The sequence below is a fragment of the Lissotriton helveticus genome, chromosome 2_2 (genome assembly GCF_964261635.1).
Source record: "Lissotriton helveticus chromosome 2_2, aLisHel1.1, whole genome shotgun sequence".
Classification (NCBI taxonomy): Eukaryota; Metazoa; Chordata; class Amphibia; order Caudata; family Salamandridae; genus Lissotriton; species Lissotriton helveticus.
The window spans coordinates 382,814,724-382,832,559 of NC_136060.1; the positions used below are offsets into that span (position 1 = coordinate 382,814,724).

The 17,836-nt window shown below is 43.5% G+C and overlaps 1 protein-coding gene across 1 annotated transcript in view; it reads left to right on the forward strand.

Moving 5' to 3' along the window:
* The window catches only part of POLN (DNA polymerase nu), a 2,689,548-nt gene that overhangs the window by 1,369,317 nt on the left and 1,302,395 nt on the right, over nucleotides 1-17,836 (forward strand). The gene's annotated exons all lie outside the window — the stretch shown is intronic.

Here is a 17,836-nt window from a genome sequence, read left to right on the forward strand (position 1 = left end):
CCAAGTCAGAAAGGCTGTCCAAATCCGACATCGTAATTTGTTGGTTGGAAATGCGGTCCATTGAGCTCAACCGACTGTATTCCTCTGAATGCCGATCGGAACCGAGTCGGAAGGACCGAACGGTTACCTATCATCGTAATCGGTCAGTCGGAAATGTTTCCAAGCCGGTTGGAAGCACAGGTTTCGACATGGATTCCGAAAAAAACTAATGTTATTCAGAGCCTTTCCAACCAACATCGTAATGAGGCCTAAGGTGTTAATGAAATTTCACTAAACTCTTTTGATTCTTTTCATTAAATTTGATAAACAACAACTAAAGTAAATATGTAGGTTATCAGAATTTTTAATTGCCTGGGAATATACATCAGAAGGAATGTGTTGACTATGGAAGTCTGAGTTTAGGAAACTCTTAGGACACATTTGCAAACTTCCACTAGGCCTTAGGGACAGTAAAATCAAGCAATTAAAAAAATTACAGGACGCCTAATTTGACCAATAAAGAGCAAGCATGGCCTGTCTGTTTTTGTCAGCAAAGTGGAAGGATTCGAGGAACTGGTGGTTGGTGGGTCATGTCTTGATAAATACAAGCCTGATTCTGGTTACCATATTACTTACATCTAATGAGAGTAGTAGTGTTGAGCCCTTTAAAATAGTCAGTAATTCAAATGCTTGGGTGAAGTCAACAATGTAAGATATTGCATGTGAGATGGAGGTCTGTAAATATTCTTGGTCTTCCATTGAACGTTTTTAAACTAAAACTGTAAAGATGATTAAAGATACTCCTCAGTTTAACAACATTATAGGAAATTGTATCATTCTGGCAATGTGAGAGGGGTCTATTTTACAACCAATATACAAAAAAGAACCTAAGCTTTACCCAAAAAGGTTTCAACTAATTGCCTTGTTTGGCTTGTTAAGAGCTTTGCTGTAACAATCCTTTTGAAACTTACCTGGTAGGCAGAAAATATAAAACTCCTTCATTTTACCCAAGCAGGATTCCAAAAAGGATACTCAACTATTGAAAACATCATGCCTTTATCGGAACTAGCTAATAAAAGTCTTAATTTTGGCAGTTTATTTGTGTGCTTTGTAGATTATAGCAGAGCTTTTGATCAATTGGGAGAGGATGTAGCCTTACGGCTAGAGCTGTTGACCTCGGAGCTAGGGAACCGGGTTCGGGTTTCGGCTATGAAGATCAACATCCTGTGATTCGGGGCAAATCACTTAATCTCCCTGTGCCTAAAAAAATGAATGTGTTCTTCAGTAACAAAACTGGTGCTTATGTAAAGCGGCCTTATACCCGATTTCTCAGGTCTAGTTTGTGCTATATAAAACTCTGGAAAAAAAAATTATATTGAACTGCCTATGCTGTTGAATGAGCACTTTGGTAAGGGTCAAACTATCTATAAGAAGAAAATGACCGAAAACAGGGCTATATCCTTTCTCCTTTTTGTCTCATGTATGCCTGATTTAACAGGCAGCTTACAATCTCTTTAGGTTCTCTGCAAACTAAGGAGGTCATTAAATTATCAGTTTATTTTATGCAGATGACCTACTGTTATTTGCGTTCCATCTTATTGGATTACTGTAATTGCTCAAAACCATTGTAAGCTATGTAAACATTAAAAATACCAAAATAGCGTATTTTCTAAAATTAAAACTAGCTTTATGTGGTTCACTAATAATTCCAAAATTATTAAATTTTCTGCCTACACTTAGGGGCCGATTAGGATGGTGGACGGATTGCCCCCGCCGGGCTGGCGGTAGCCACCGCGGCGGAGGCAATCCGTCCGCCATCCTCACAGAAATGATCCCCCGCCACATTAGAATGGCGGGGGAGTCCGCGGCGGACAGCAAGACCGTCCTCCGTTTTTCCGCTGGTTGCATTCACGACCGACGGAAAAAAGTGCTTACATATGGTGGCGGTGTCTGCGAGACACTGCCAACCATATTATGCCAGAAACCGGTCCCCGGTAGCTTGTTTCCTTTCCAGTGTAAGAATTGGCTTTGTAGTTTGGTTTGCCCTGTTCCCATCATGCACTGGGACAGGAACAGACTAATTTGCATACAGCCAGGTTCTGAAACTGGGATGATGCAGTGAGCTAAAAAACGGTGTTGGATCTAGCCCTGATCTCTTGACTGGGTGAGAGTTTTCTGCTTAATTCAGAGACTCTGTCCATCACCACCCCTTGTTGTTAATTATTTTGTCCACCCTAAGCGTGGAAGGGTATGCTCAGACATGAGTCCCTTGCTCACTGCACCATCAGGATTCAAGCAAGCCGGGCCGAAGAGGCTGAAATGCCAGAAACCGGTCCCCGGTAGCTTGTTTCCTTTCCAGTGTAAGAATTGGCTTTGTAGTTTGGTTTGCCCTGTTCCCATCATGCACTGGGACAGGAACAGACTAATTTGCATACAGCCAGGTTCTGAAACTGGGATGATGCAGTGAGCTAAAAAACGGTGTTGGATCTAGCCCTGATCTCTTGACTGGGTGAGAGTTTTCTGCTTAATTCAGAGACTCTGTCCATCACCACCCCTTGTTGTTAATTATTTTGTCCACCCTAAGCGTGGAAGGGTATGCTCAGACATGAGTCCCTTGCTCACTGCACCATCAGGATTCAAGCAAGCCGGGCCGAAGAGGCTGAAATGCCAGAAACCGGTCCCCGGTAGCTTGTTTCCTTTCCAGTGTAAGAATTGGCTTTGTAGTTTGGTTTGCCCTGTTCCCATCATGCACTGGGACAGGAACAGACTAATTTGCATACAGCCAGGTTCTGAAACTGGGATGATGCAGTGAGCTAAAAAACGGTGTTGGATCTAGCCCTGATCTCTTGACTGGGTGAGAGTTTTCTGCTTAATTCAGAGACTCTGTCCATCACCACCCCTTGTTGTTAACCATATTAAGATGCCGGCAGTCCTATGCATTTCCACTGCAGCATTGCTGCCGTGGAAAGGCATACGGTCTTTGCTTTGGGGGCCCGTTGCGGGCCCCCAGGGTGAAGGTAGGGTGGGGGGTGCACATGGGGGGTACCTATTGTACCCCCCTGCGTTTCAAAGTACAACATGGCAGGCACCGCACGGTGCCTGTCATGTTGTGCTTTGAAACACACAACATGCATTTTTAACATTGCGGCGGACGGTGCTTTCAGCACTGCCCGCCGCAATGTTAAAAATGCGGTATGCACCCGCCACTGTGTCGGGTGCATCCTAATTCGTCGCACGGGACCTCCCCCCCTGTGGCAGACTGTCCCTTCCTACAACGGGATGGCGGACGGACAAAGTCGATCCGCCATCCTAATCGGCCCCATTTTTAGGTGTTCTTTTCATGCAGTTTCAACTTGAATGCACAACTATGCAATCTGATGCAGAAATTTTGATTCAACTGATTTTATTTTCATTTATAAAGCACGCAAATACCCAGCAAGTGGTGTTGTAGTGTTAAAGAACTATTTAGTATGAGGAGAATAAATTAGTTTTGAAGACTTTACAGAATAGGAGAAGGTGATTTTCTGCAAGGATGGCTGACAGAAGAGTATTCCATGCTTGCATGGTGACTACAGAGAAAGAGCAGCCACCAATGCAAGCTTTTTAGATTTTAGTAATATTGAGATGCTGAATACTAGAGCTTAGACACTGTCTGAGAGTATAGAAAGAGGAGAGTGGCCATGCAGTTGTCATAAGGCAAACCGTATAACATGATATTTCCACCCCAGCCCTTGGGCTGTTAATCTGATTGGTCCTTCACAAAGATGCCACTATTGAATAATTCACTGAGTGTCCCCCCCTTTACCCATTTACCATCCCCGACAGTCTTCACTTTGGAAACCTAGTCCATAGCGCACCCCAAATGATATTTATTTTTAGAGCCATTCTCAAGATTTATCCATCTCTGCATGACGCACCAGTACGAATCCTGGACTCAGCAGGTGCAGACTCGACGTGGAAATATCAAATTGCATTAATATCGAGTCAAGAATATCAATATTGTTGTAAATTATCGATTTTTTTTTCTTTAATGTTATCATTTTAATATTATTAATTTAGTATTCGTTCCTATATGTTTTATAGATTTAAAAATATATGCTAAACATTTTTTTTATTTTTTTTATTCAGTTTTTAGGAGCAGGAGTAATTTAAAAATGTAGTATTCAAATTTAAATATTTTTTACATTTTTGTTGCATTTCTAGTAGCGGGATGTTGGCTTTATAGGGGATAAGGGTGGGGGAGTAAATAAAAAAAATTTGTATAAAATTTTAAAATTAAAAAAAAATTGTAAAGTTTTAGGAGTGGTATATTGGATTTATAGGGGATAAGGGGGGTGAGTCATTTAAAAAAAGTTTTTTATATTTTGCAAATATTTCAAATATTTATTTGTCGGATGTTGTATTTAAAAGGGCTAAGTATGTGGAGTCTTTATTTTTTTGATTAAAATAGAATTATTTTTAAAAATCCGCAATTTTTTTGTCGCCGATTGTTGTGTTTATAGTAAATTAGGGTGGGGAAGAATTTGAAAATATTTGTAATCAATTGAATTTTTTTGAGAGAATTTAGTAGTGCGATGTTGATTTTATAGGGGATAAGGGTAGGGAATAGTTTTTTAATGTTGTTTAAAAATATATTTTTTTAAAAGTAGAATTTGAAAATTGTTATTTTCTTTTCATCATCATCATCATCATAAAAACGTTCTTTTGGCACACATGGCTAGAAAAGCACAAAATAAAAAAACAATAAATTACATAAAATTCATAAAGAATAACCATTGGTCTAAATAGAGGATCAAATGGCACATTATTATGTGAAAAAAAGAGTTTCAGTCAAGATTGCTATTCATGATCGACTCTTCCTCTCACTAGCCTTGACAAAAGTAAAAGAGACATAAAATACTTGTACAATATACGGGCAATGTAAAACCACTGCATTGATCAAACAATGAAGTTCCATAGAATGCGTATACATGACCAGTGAGATGGCATTTTCAAAGAGTCATCTTTGCTCAATTGCAAGTTACAGTAAAAGTGCAAGTGCAAAAAATGACATAAATTAAAAAAAAACAATAGCGATTGAAAACATGAGCAATACCTGAGCTGGAGATTGACCGTAGTGAGCCTCCTATTTAATTCATCTGGACCGCTGGCCTAGGTTTAAAGTGCTATAGGAAAGAGCTTATACAAAACTTACAGCAACATGGTGATTTTTGCTTTACACTTGGATCCTGCCTTCTAAGATGCATATACAAAGCTCTAGCTGAAAAAAAATTGTTGCAATTGAAAAAATTACCATTTTCTTGACCATCCTGATGGGCCCCGCCTGGCAGCACTCAAATTAACTGAAGGTAATTTTTTTTTTTTTAAACAACGATATATACAACACATAATGATTAAAAGTGTAAACAAGAGATAATAATCAATTATTACTCATTCAGTTTAACAAAAGAAGAAAGGAACAAGGCTCAATTTACTAAATGGTCCAATAGAAATGAGCCAGGAAAACCTAGACGATCTTCTTTAGGATGGCTCTACGGGTGCACCACATAGAAAATAAAAAGCGTGAAATGGAGAACACGATGGGCGTGTGGGTGTCATATTCAAATAACCTATACACCTCGCTGCAGTGTCTAGACCCCAGGTTTCTGCCTAGCTGAAGCAGCCACCGAATACTTGCCCTCCTATATCCTTGACAAAAAAATAGTACATGAAGTTCCGTCTCGTCTGAATTATATTAAGCTGGACAACCCCGATTGGGAGAGCCCACCCACTTGTTAGTGAATGCACGCAGCGGAAGCACCACATGTCTAAATTGTAAATAAAGCTTCTTGACAAGGAGTGGCTGGATATCGTCTAAAACCAATTCTAGGCTGTATCTGTCTTTTTCTTCCAGAAACCTAATGGTCAGTCAGCCCGATGTAGGCCTCCTCTGGAGCTGTGCGAGTTTGTGATCTCTATAGCTCTCCATCAAGGCTTTTCTGGAGGTCATTTGGCAAGTTTCTTCCACTTTATTCCACAACTTACCCCTGCCCAAAGCCTCACAGGTGATCTTAATGTGCATCAACCATGATAGCTTTCCCACACCTTGCATCCCCATGACTTTAGTCAGCTCTTTCCTGTATGGAGCCAGTTCAGGGGTACTCCACAAACGGTGCCAAAATAATAAAGGTCTAAGAGCGGCTTTGTCTGCGATGGGCCTGATCCCAAGGTACATTCAGATAGGTGTTAATGGAGAGCTAGAAGGAAGGCCCACAAGTTGCATAGCAAACGAGTTCTAAGTACGCACTAGCGAGCCAGATGAACAATGGCCCCGATTTCAACGCCATACAAGGCAGCACTCCTGGCCTGTACTTTGTAAATTTCCACCACTGGGCCAACCAATTTGTCAGTGCAGCTCCTATATAGTTCCGAAATACTCCCCGTTGTTTGGGTCAGCTTGAAACTTGCTCTGTTTATTTGAGCACCCCACTCCATTTTCTCTGCAAGCGTGATCCCCAAATACTCGAAGATGGGTATCCTCTCTAAGGGTCTTCCATCCAGGTGGGTATTTGGACGGGTCCTGTTGTGCACATTAAATGCCATATACTTAGTTTTTGGGAGATTAATCTCCAGGCCCCGATGTTTGCAGAAAACACTAAAGATGTCAAGGGCCCTCTGGATTCCCATGGGGAATTACGCAAGCGGAAGGGTCTGCTAACATCATGGCTGGTATTTTACGGTTCGCCAACCTGGGAGCATCGAAGTTCTTCCAGGCAATCAACGACTCAATTAAGCCGTTGATAAATAGGCAAAAAAGAGTCGGGGCTAGGATGCAGCCTTGATGAGCAGCTCACTTTACAGGCAAGGGGGCTGAGAGTTCACCGCTTTGTGGTAAATAAATAATTAATTACCGGTACTATTTTTGAATACATTAATAATAACAGATAGCTCAATAAATAAGAGGCAGGATCCGAGGAATCTGAGTCTAACAGGCTTTAATCAGGCACAAGGGAAGGGACAGGATTGGAACAGCCTGAAATAGAATGGCATAGAAGGCAGCTGCAACGTCTCATTAACAGTACAGGGTATATATAGTAAAACATCAATATTACATTACATACAGTAGGCGTAACAAGTGACAAGCGTAAGATAAGAACACATGGGCGTGAAAAGGAGGCGTGCACAGGGCGTGCACGTAGACATGTGATGAGAACGTCACAGAAGTGTCATGAAGTGGGTGGATACATGGAGGGGGCTACCTGAGCGGCTGGAACCTTTAACCTAGTGGTGCGCGCAAACGGACAATGACGTGTTACCGGGGAGAACTGGGGGCTCTGACTTCTGCACTAGAAGAGGAGACTAAAGTCAGCGGTGTCAGGACGACATGTACCTATAGCATATCTGGTATCTGGTGTTTGGAGTACATGTTGATAGAATCTAAAAGTTATCAGGGCAAAGGCTACTTGACACTAAGGCTGGTGCATGCATATATTCTTCATGTATTGCGTGTGCTATGAATCTTCCATGAATATTAATACAGTAATTCACTTGCATGGAGACAGGAAGACTAGACTATAGCTGAAACTGTTTATGCGGTTCGCTAGCTTAGGAATGTGAAGACGAGGAGCTGAACTGATAACTAGAGGCATAACATATTCTTGGCAGACAGGCAGGCAGAGCCAGGCCGGGCACCGCGCTGCGCGGCAGGAAGTAAGTGAAGGGTCAGGGATGCAGGTGGGGGCTGCATCGCTCCTCGGAGTGGGTTCAGGAGACAGGAGCTTGAATCTGGTGTCCGGGCCCTTTCGAGGCCTAGAAACGGGGACAATTCAATGAATTAACGTGCACAAAGTAAAACGTGGGCAACATAGGCCTAATACTCGTTGCTTTCACGAGAACTGGAAACTGGCGTACTAACGTTGGACACAACTATAATTGCGTCTTTAATCGATCATAGGGGGATATATGCATATCGATCATGCACATATAACATAGGATGGGGAACACGTAGGCACATATGACAAGGCAAAATTCAATTTTCCTCATTCCCTCCTTGTGCCCTACGTTTCCATCAGGAAACATCAATATTCATGATACCATCTATCTGTTCATATAGCATCATTTGCTCGTCTCGAATTGTATTGGAACAGGACTTAGGACTAGGGATACAAGAGGTAGCACACAAGCCGCAAATCGCAGGGCCACATTGTAAACAGAGACAGCAACTGAATATAATCATTACTGCTATACCCAGGAATGACAATACTTTCCATCCCCAGGCAGATATTATACTCCAGAGCCAACCGGACCATGTCCAAGTGCCTGGATTCTGGTGTAACTGATGGGCAATTTTATGAAGTCTGGTTATAGCTGAATAAACAGACGGTGCGTTATTAGGAATGAAAATGCAGCAACTAGATCCGATGACTCTACAAGCTCCTCCCCTATCGGCCAGTATGACGTCAAGGACGAGACGATTTTGGAGCACGACAAATCTCATAGCAGATTGCTCTTCAGTTAAGTTACCTAGAGCGGAAGTAGTCTCATTCACTACTGCTTCAAGGGTTCTGGTTAGCCTACGTATTAGCTTACTATTCTGGACAGGACCTATGAAGAAGAAGAAACCTTTATTGAAATCTTGATACTGTTCTAAGGCAGTTTCAGTTTGATCGACAATTGGGGACTCAGTCTCCCTTCTATGTCTAACATGTACTAGATGTGTGTTTCTGTGATAATCGGATGGGGCTAGGAAAACTGGTGTCAGTAGGAAGGAAATGTAACATGTTCCATCCCAATCTAGGGGCAGACGAACATATGCGGTCTGACCGCACACAAAATAAGAATGACGTGAGGCTTTGAAAATAGATTTCCCACTGTCACTATACTCGACCATAGTAGTACAATCACTATGTCCTACATGTACTGTACCATTCTTTCTGACACATAATTCGCCTTTCACGGGTAGAACTGTAATAGCAGGCAGATCTGGAGTAGTCTCGGACTGAACATTCAAAACCATGAAATTCGAGGAATAATTACCTAGATCATATACTTCATTTTCTAGATCTAACCCTGTTCTATTGGAAAGACCTTTCTTGTCTGGGAAACATGTTCTATTCAGAAGGGACATATCATTTGAGGATGACGTTAACGTGGACCATGCTCCACACGAACCATTATGTGAAAACGGATAAGGAAAGAGTGGCAGCACTCCCTTCGGTGTCTGGAAAGGGGGGAGTCGACCACACACCCAACAATTAGTGGCATTGCTGGTCTGATGTGAATAGTGTAACATACGGATAAACGTATTATTGCGCATGGCAAGACGATAGGATAACTCGTGAGGAGGCAGGTCACTAAAAGTGTGCTCTACTGTAACATTAGACGAAAAATGTACATGTGACTTAATAGGAAAACATAAATGTAAGGCATAACTTATGCAGGTAACCATAAGACTCAGAAATGTCATAAATAATAGAGTAATAATGCATCTACTTCGAAGATTCTTACAATAACGTATTCTCTTAGAGCTTTGACTAACTCTCTCACTGTGTGGGTCTATATCATACATGTCAGGAACCTGTCTAACCGTTTCACCCGAGAGGGGCTTAGACAATTAAACTGGCTGACTTACTAGACCTTAACTTTTCTTTATACTCCTGCTGCGGAGTTTTCTCTAACAGGGGAAGTTTAGATTCAGTGTCTGGGCAGTCCTTGAGAACGGGGCAGTCTTTGAAAAAAGTTTTTGGCCGAAGTCCATGGAATCGTTTTACATGACTGGAGTGCAACCACCCCTTGCGCCCCTCGACCTTGATGGCCGTCCTTGTTGTTAGCAATACGAGTCTTGGCTCCTTCCAGCGGGGCTCCAGCGGACTTGAACGATCAAAATTCCTCACGAGGACTAGGTCGCCTGGTATGACCTCGTGCGGTTTCACTTGAGTGTTGTCTGGAAAAGCAGCGGCAACCTGTGAACGACAAGAGAGTAGTGCAGACATCAAGGAAGCCAGGTAATCTGTCAGCATATTACTGTCAACATCTGTAATTGTACGTGGTCTAGGTGTACCCCACATGTTTAGGGGACGACCGAACACTACCTCATAAGGGGACAGACCTGAACGGGAGTGAGTGACCATTCTCATATAGAAAAGGGCGACTGGCAGTGCTACTATCCAATCTACGCCTTTCTCTGCGCATACTTTGGCAATGCGGATTTTCAGAGTCTGATTATGTCTCTCTACGAGGCCAGCTGCCTCAGGATGTCGTACACAATGGAACTTCCACTGGTACCCTAACAGAAGGGATACTTGTTTCATGAGCTCGGATGAGAATAGCTGGCCGTTATCTGAATACACGACCCTCGGTCATCCATAGCGGGGAAAGAACTCACGAACCAACTGCCTGGCAGTGGTCGCGGCAGTGTAATCTGGGACTGGATATGCTTCTGTCCACCTGGACAAAGCGCATACAACTACGAGGACATACTTGAAACCTCGACATCGCTCCATCTGAATATAATCCATCTGGAGGACTTCAAAAGGGTGGTCAGGAGGATGGAATCCACCTTGTTCCACCGGGACACCTTTACCTGGATTGAACTGACAACAGATCATGCAGGTACGCACTTTCTGCTTGGCTGCTGCTCGTAAAAGTTTGTTGAACCAGAGGTTCTGAATACTGTCTAGCATGGCTTTTTCTCCTAAGTGTGCTGGACTATGTGCGGTGTTAATAATGACTTGAACCATAGAGTCGGGGAGAAACCATGTGGCTTTTCCCTTCGTCCACCATCCCTGATCTGTCTGGACCCCTCCTTGTTCGGACCACTTCTTGATTTCATCGGGAGTAGCATGTGACTGTATATCTAGTACGTCTTGTGTAGGGTCCTTAACTGTCATACAAGTCGTCTGATCTGGAATATCTGTCTGTGTCGGGTTAACTGGAATCTCTGGAGTCTGAGCTGTAAGTTTGGCTATTCGATCTGCTAGATCGTTACCCTGGGAAATGATGTCAGTGACTTTCGTATGTGCCTTGCACTTCATGATAGCGATAGCTGTCGGTAAATGTATTGCATCTAACAGAGCTTGAATGAGGGGGCCATGCTGAATCTTGGTTCCATGAGAAGTCATGAAACCTCTCTCTTGCCAGAGCACTCCAAAGTCGTGTACGACTCCGAATGCATAACGTGAATCTGTATATATGTTTACTTTCAGGTTCTTGGCTCGTATGCAGGCTTGAGTCAGAGCGACAAGCTCTGCTGCTTGAGCAGACAGGGTGTCAATACGATGTGTTTCTATAACTTCAGTGTCAGTAGTCACTGCATACGCGGCTACTAGTTCTCCTGTACTTGTTCTCATACATGAACCATCCACATAAAGTGTCAGGTCGGGATCAGGTAATGCAATGTCTGTCAAGTCTTGTCTTGGCTTAGTCATGGTGTTAACAACTTCCACACAGTCATGTGTGGCAGGATTTGAAGTAACTGAGGGTAACAGTGTAGCGGGATTTAAAATGTTGCAGCGTCTGATTTCTATGTGTGGCTGAAACAATGTCAGTTCATAACCTGTTAAACGTGCAATTGTCAAGTGCTGAGTCTGTGTTCGGTTTAAAAGAACTTCCACGGAGTGTGGAACTTGTACTGTCAGGGAGTGTCCTAACACTATGGAATCACTTTGTCTGATAGCTAGAGCTGTGGCTGCAACTGACTTGAGGCACGCAGGCAGAGCCTGGGCCACCGGATCTAATGTGCTAGGGAAATAAGCACAGGGCTTGTATTGTCCTGCTTGATCTTGTGTGAGAACAGATAATGCAGTACCATCACGTTCAGTGACAAAAAGTGTAAAAGGCTTACTGTAGTTTGGCGTTGCTAGAACAGGTGCTTGGCATAAAGCTTTCTTTAACTCATTGAAAACAAGTGTGTGTTCTTGGGTCCAAGGGAGGACAGTCGATACGGCTGCCTCCTGTGTCGTTAACTGTATCAGTGGCTTGGCTAGATATGCATACTGAGGAATCCATTGTCTGCAGTAAGAAGTGAGGCCGATAAAAGCTCGTACCTCCTTCTGAGTCTTGGGCTGTGGAAGATGTGCTATTAACTGGATACGGTCAGGTGTCAACTGCCTACCCCTCTTGGACAGTAAGTGTCCAAGGTAGACCACTTGCTGGACACAGAATTGCAATTTAGAAGGGGACACCTTGTGCCCCATCTCGGCCAGGAAATACAAAACAGTAAGTGACGCACGTTCGCAGTCACGTTCAGAACGGGCTGTGATCAATAGATCATCGACATACTGGAGCAGAGCAGTGTCAGTCGGCATGTGAATATTGTCTAGTTGTCTTTTAAGTGCTTGACTATAAATGCTAGGGCTTTCTGTGAAACCTTGAGGAGCTCGTGTGAATTTATAGCTCCTTCCATTTAAACAGAATCCGAAAAGAAACTGGCTGTCTGGATGAATGGGGACACTAAACAATGCGTTCTTGAGATCGATAACAGTAAAGAACGTAGCTTCGGAATCAATGGCTGTCAATAGGGAAGAAATATCTGGAACCACAGGGTACTGGGGTATGATACATTTATTAAGTTCTCGAAGGTCAATCACTAATCGATAAACTGGAGGTGCATTTGGATCAGTACGTTTTAGAATCGGAATGATAGGAGAATTACATACATTGGAGTCAGTTTCTACAACTACTCCTTGAGCAATGAGCTCGTCAATAATTTTCGATAAGGCTGCTACAGCCTCAGGTGGCAATTTGTACTGTCGGATTCGTGGTAATACAACACCTTTCTTCAGAGTGACACGATGGGGTGTGATGTGCATACAACCTACATCAGTTGGACCTTGCGCCCATAAATGCTGTGGTACATTCAATAATCGTGGATCAAAATCACGTAATACATAATGACCTTTAAAGTCTCTCAAAAACAATCGCACCCCTTCTGGGGAACAGCATATAACTGCTCCTAATTCTTTCAGGGTCTTAATGCCTAGCAAATTTTCTGGACATGATTTCGTTAGTAACAAGTCTGTAGTTCGGGACAATGGACCAACTTCTAGAGTAACTCGTTTCGATATTTCATTAACAATAGGCTTTCCTGAAAATCCAAGGGAAACATTTCTAGAGCCTGAGAGTGGAGCCCCTGGAACCTCGTCATGACTGATGGTAGTCCTACTTGCCCCTGTATGAATCAGAAACTTTCTGTCTTTCCCTAATACTTGACTGTGTACATAGGGACCCTCTTGATCTACAGGAATCTCGATGAGAGGCAAGCCAACCTCCCTCTCTAGGCTGTTTCATGAATACTGCTGATAATCTGGATACTCTGACTGTGCGTACTGGTACATCTGCTGTGTAATGTGCTGTGTGGCAGCTATAGGCTGCGGTACTGTAACTGTCTGTTGTGCGTTCTGCGGTGGCTGGGAAGTCTGTGAAACTTGTTCTTGTCTAGGCGGACGTGGTCTCTCTTTCGTTTTACCAGTAGCTATGTTGTGTTTCAGAACTGCACATTCATTTATATAATGACCTGGCTGTTTACAGTAATTGCATGTCCCCTTAACGGGAGCTGCAGGATGACTAGTTTGATTCGGACCCCTCTTCTGACTGTCTTGCGGAACAGATTGTGCAACTAGTACTTTCATTTTCGTGTCTTTCATACGTCTCCTTTCATGTTCCTGCTCCTCCCTAATTCTGTTCTGGTGGTACTGTAGCATCTGGAGCATTTGTGACGGAGTATTAGCTTGCCAGGTACTTTCGACTTTCAGTACTCGATTTTTAACTTGTGGACTTGAATTCTCAACTAGTTTGGTAACAAAAAGATGTGGATACGATTCACTACTTGTTTTCAGACCACTATTAATAATGAAACATTTCTCAAATCTAGAATAAAAATCACTAGTATCTTCGTCTTGTTTCTGCTGAGATGGCATCCCAGTCTTCCTTTTTCGTGGCTAGTAATCTTGGCAAGACTTGTATTAACAATTCGGGCAATGCTTTAGCTTTTTCCCCAAGACCGGTACCTGGAACTCGTGTGTTATCTTCAGTTTCTAATGCGGTCCAATCTATCTTTTTCTCTCCCACCTCCCATTCTTTTTCTTTGAGTTTTTCATATATGCCCGCAGGCAACAGGACCTTTAACATTTTAATGATATCAGGATACGTGTATTCTCCCATACGGAGCATGTCCTTTAATTCACGGTGGAACCCTGCTGGATCTTTATCGTGACAGGGTATTAACTTTTTCATTTCAAGAAGTTCTATTTTCGTGATAGGGCTGTAAACAAATACTCGTTCTAGATCACCCCCTCTCCCTTAATTGGATGTACTTCTCGTAACGGATTCTGTCTGTCTATGTAGAATGATTTTCTTACTGGGGGTGGAACAGGAACAAAATGCGGATTCAGGAACGTTCCGTATTTGTGGCGCTGTTCTAATATGACACTAATTAAATCGGTACCTAGGCCTTTCCATCTGTTTAGGAGTAACTCGTTCAGTACATCATGTAAAGGACCTGGATCAGAATGCTGATCCTCATACAGTGTGATGAGGTGCTGGATCATATACGTACCCACCAGACGCTGCTCGGCTGGGGGCAGTTTCAGAAACGTTTGGGCCACTATTTCATCTGGAAACGTGGTAGAATCACTAGTCCATCGGACTGCTGATCGGGCTAGTTCTTGTTCATGCATTGTACTAAGCTCGCTATAACCTATTCGTGATTTCAGAATTTGATCGGTGGCCTGGAATACTTGTTCAAGAGAACACTGTTCTGGTACTGGAGGAGGAAAAACTTTCTTGTAATCTAGGCGTGAATGTCTGTCGGAAAATCTAGTTCTACCTACGTACGCTATTCTAGAGGGATTCTCGCTGTCTACCTCTTCACTAGAAGAGTCATTCTCCTTCTCGGTTGCTCTTTTTGCTTCCTCTTTCTGGTGTATACTTATAATTTCCTTACGAATTTTCTTGTACATGCTTTCTACACTACCTTGTGTCTTGTGTTTTCCCTCGGCTATATTGTCACTCCACCTGATCAGGCCTTTCATCTCGTCTTTATTTTTATCAGGATAATCTTGCTCTCTTATTAAACAGTTAATCAAGAACTGTAAAATCATATGTTGAATCTCGGCTTTTCTGTGTGCCATAGCTTCGTGAATACTTCCTGGATTCTCCCCTGTACGGACAAAACGATATATTCTGTCTAGATGTTCCTTCATGTCGGGCAGGGTGACCAAAAAGTTGGCAACCCTTCTTAAACGTACTGAATATAATACCATGTGCTCTTCGCCTGGAACTGGATCAGCTATACAGTCAGTAAGAAGTCGCTTGAGGTCTGTGTATGTAGCCACTTTTGGCGTACGCTGTAACGCTGCTTCTCGCGGCGTCAGTCGTCTTACTTGAGGCGGGGTGATAGGAGCACCTCCCCCCGTTGCTCCTGAACTAGAATCGTCAGTTAATACTGTACGTGCTGGTAAAGTGACTGGCAAACCGGGTACATTTAATGTGGGCTGGTCCGGGGGTACTGGCACATTAACTTGATCCCCGGGACCAGTGGCTGGAGGAACAGGAATTACATTATTAACAGGATGCCGAGGGTGAGCGGGCGGAATACGATTTGCATATGCTGGGACTGTGTCGTCCAAGTAGGACGAAAGAAAAATTTCAGCTGCAGTCGGTTTATGACGTAGCTTAATCGGGACCAATGGTGGCGGTAAATTACAGGGTGCTTCCGGGGTTGCCTTCGGCAAGCCCTCGGCAAGAAGAGGATACATACCTTTAATAAGGGCATTTCTCTGTCTGTCTGACTGTTCTGCTCTAACTCGTTCACCTTCTTCGATTAATTCCCTTTCTTGGGCTTTTTCTGAGGATTCCCTACTTAATTCTGCTTTTCTGAATTATTTTTCGGTTCTTCTGTGAGATTCTTTGCGCCATAACTCGATGGCATTTTTCTGGGATTGTCTGGCTTTCTTTTTCCATAATGCTTCTTCTACTCGCATGATGCACTCGGCATCCCATGTACCTGATACAGGCCACCTATATTTCTCTTCAAGATCCTTCGTGTAATCCACCCATAAGTCTAGATATAATATGGCATCTAGGCCATGCTTGTGATACATGAAATGTCCAGGACTGTCCCTAGGAGGGACAGGAACTGCTTCTTCGAGTAACCCTTTTCTGGTTTTTATCTGACGTAACTTCGAAAACAGAGGCATGTCTGTGTTGTACTTGAACTAGACACAATACACAATAATCACAGTAATGAAATGACAAACAAATCACTCATACCACGACATAGAAATACATTAATAACAGTTCGAACAGAATACTACCTGATACACTGAAAACATAACACTTGAATTTCTCGAGAACGGACTTACTAGAATTACTGGATGCACTGCTAAAACAGTACAGAACATACCGGTCTCATAAAAAGACACGTCATACCGTATCCACCTAGGTGAATACTTCGGACTGGATCTGTGTACCCAAACCCATCGGACCAGGAACAAACTAATGAACCTGTCTAGATACTTCCCCCGCAACGGTACTCACCGGGAAGCAGACACTGAAGGCCTCGGACTGGACTGGACTGCTACGACGTCTGGTTACTACGAACTTCGGACTTCAGAAACAGGTGGGCCTCCGGATACCTCGGACCTTGCTCTCTCGGCTTGGGCTCTGGTCGGGACGAACCGCATTCCTCACCGCCTCGTCTGGATGCCGGACCGCAGTTTCCGTCTCCTCCGTGGGCCTGAGGGAGACTTGAGCAGAAATATCTGCCGGTGCGCAGTAGAGGTTCCGTCACGGCTGTAGAAGGGTCAGGGGGCCTGCGTTACATCGCCGGCGCGTGGGGAAGGGGCTCGTCCCTATTCGGGCGCCATTTATGTGGTAAATAAATAATTAATTACCGGTACTATTTTTGAATACATTAATAATAACAGATAGCGCAATAAATAAGAGGCAGGATCCGAGGAATCTGAGTCTAACAGGCTTTAATCAGGCACAAGGGAAGGGACAGGATCGGAACAGCCTGAAATAGAATGGCATAGAAGGCAGCTGCAACGTCTCATTAACAGTACAAGGTATATATAGTAAAACATCACAATTACATTACATACAGTAGGCGTAACAAGTGACAAGCGTAAGATAAGAACACATGGGCGTGAAAAGGAGGCGTGCACAGGGCGTGCACGTAGACATGTGATGAGAACGTCACAGAAGTGTCATGAAGTGGGTGGATACATGGAGGGGGCTACCTGAGCGGCTGGAACCTTTAACCTAGTGGTGCGCGCAAACGGACAATGACGTGTTACCGGGGAGAACTGGGGGCTCTGACTTCTGCACTAGAAGAGGAGACTAAAGTCTGCGGTGTCAGGACGACATGTACCTATAGCATATCTGGTATCTGGTGTTTGGAGTACATGTTGATAGAATCTAAAAGTTATCAGGGCAAAGGCTACTTGACACTAAGGCTGGTGCATGCATATATTCTTCATGTATTGCGTGTGCTATGAATCTTCCATGAATATTAATACAGTAATTCACTTGCATGGAGACAGGAAGACTAGACTATAGCTGAAACTGTTTATGCGGTTCGCTAGCTTAGGAATGTGAAGACGAGGAGCTGAACTGATAACTAGAGGCATAACATATTCTTGGCAGACAGGCAGGCAGAGCCAGGCCGGGCACCGCGCTGCGCGGCAGGAAGTAAGTGAAGGGTCAGGGATGCAGGTGGGGGCTGCATCGCTCCTCGGAGTGGGTTCAGGAGACAGGAGCTTGAATCTGGTGTCCGGGCCCTTTCGAGGCCTAGAAACGGGGACAATTCAATGAATTAACGTGCACAAAGTAAAACGTGGGCAACATAGGCCTAATACTCGTTGCTTTCACGAGAACT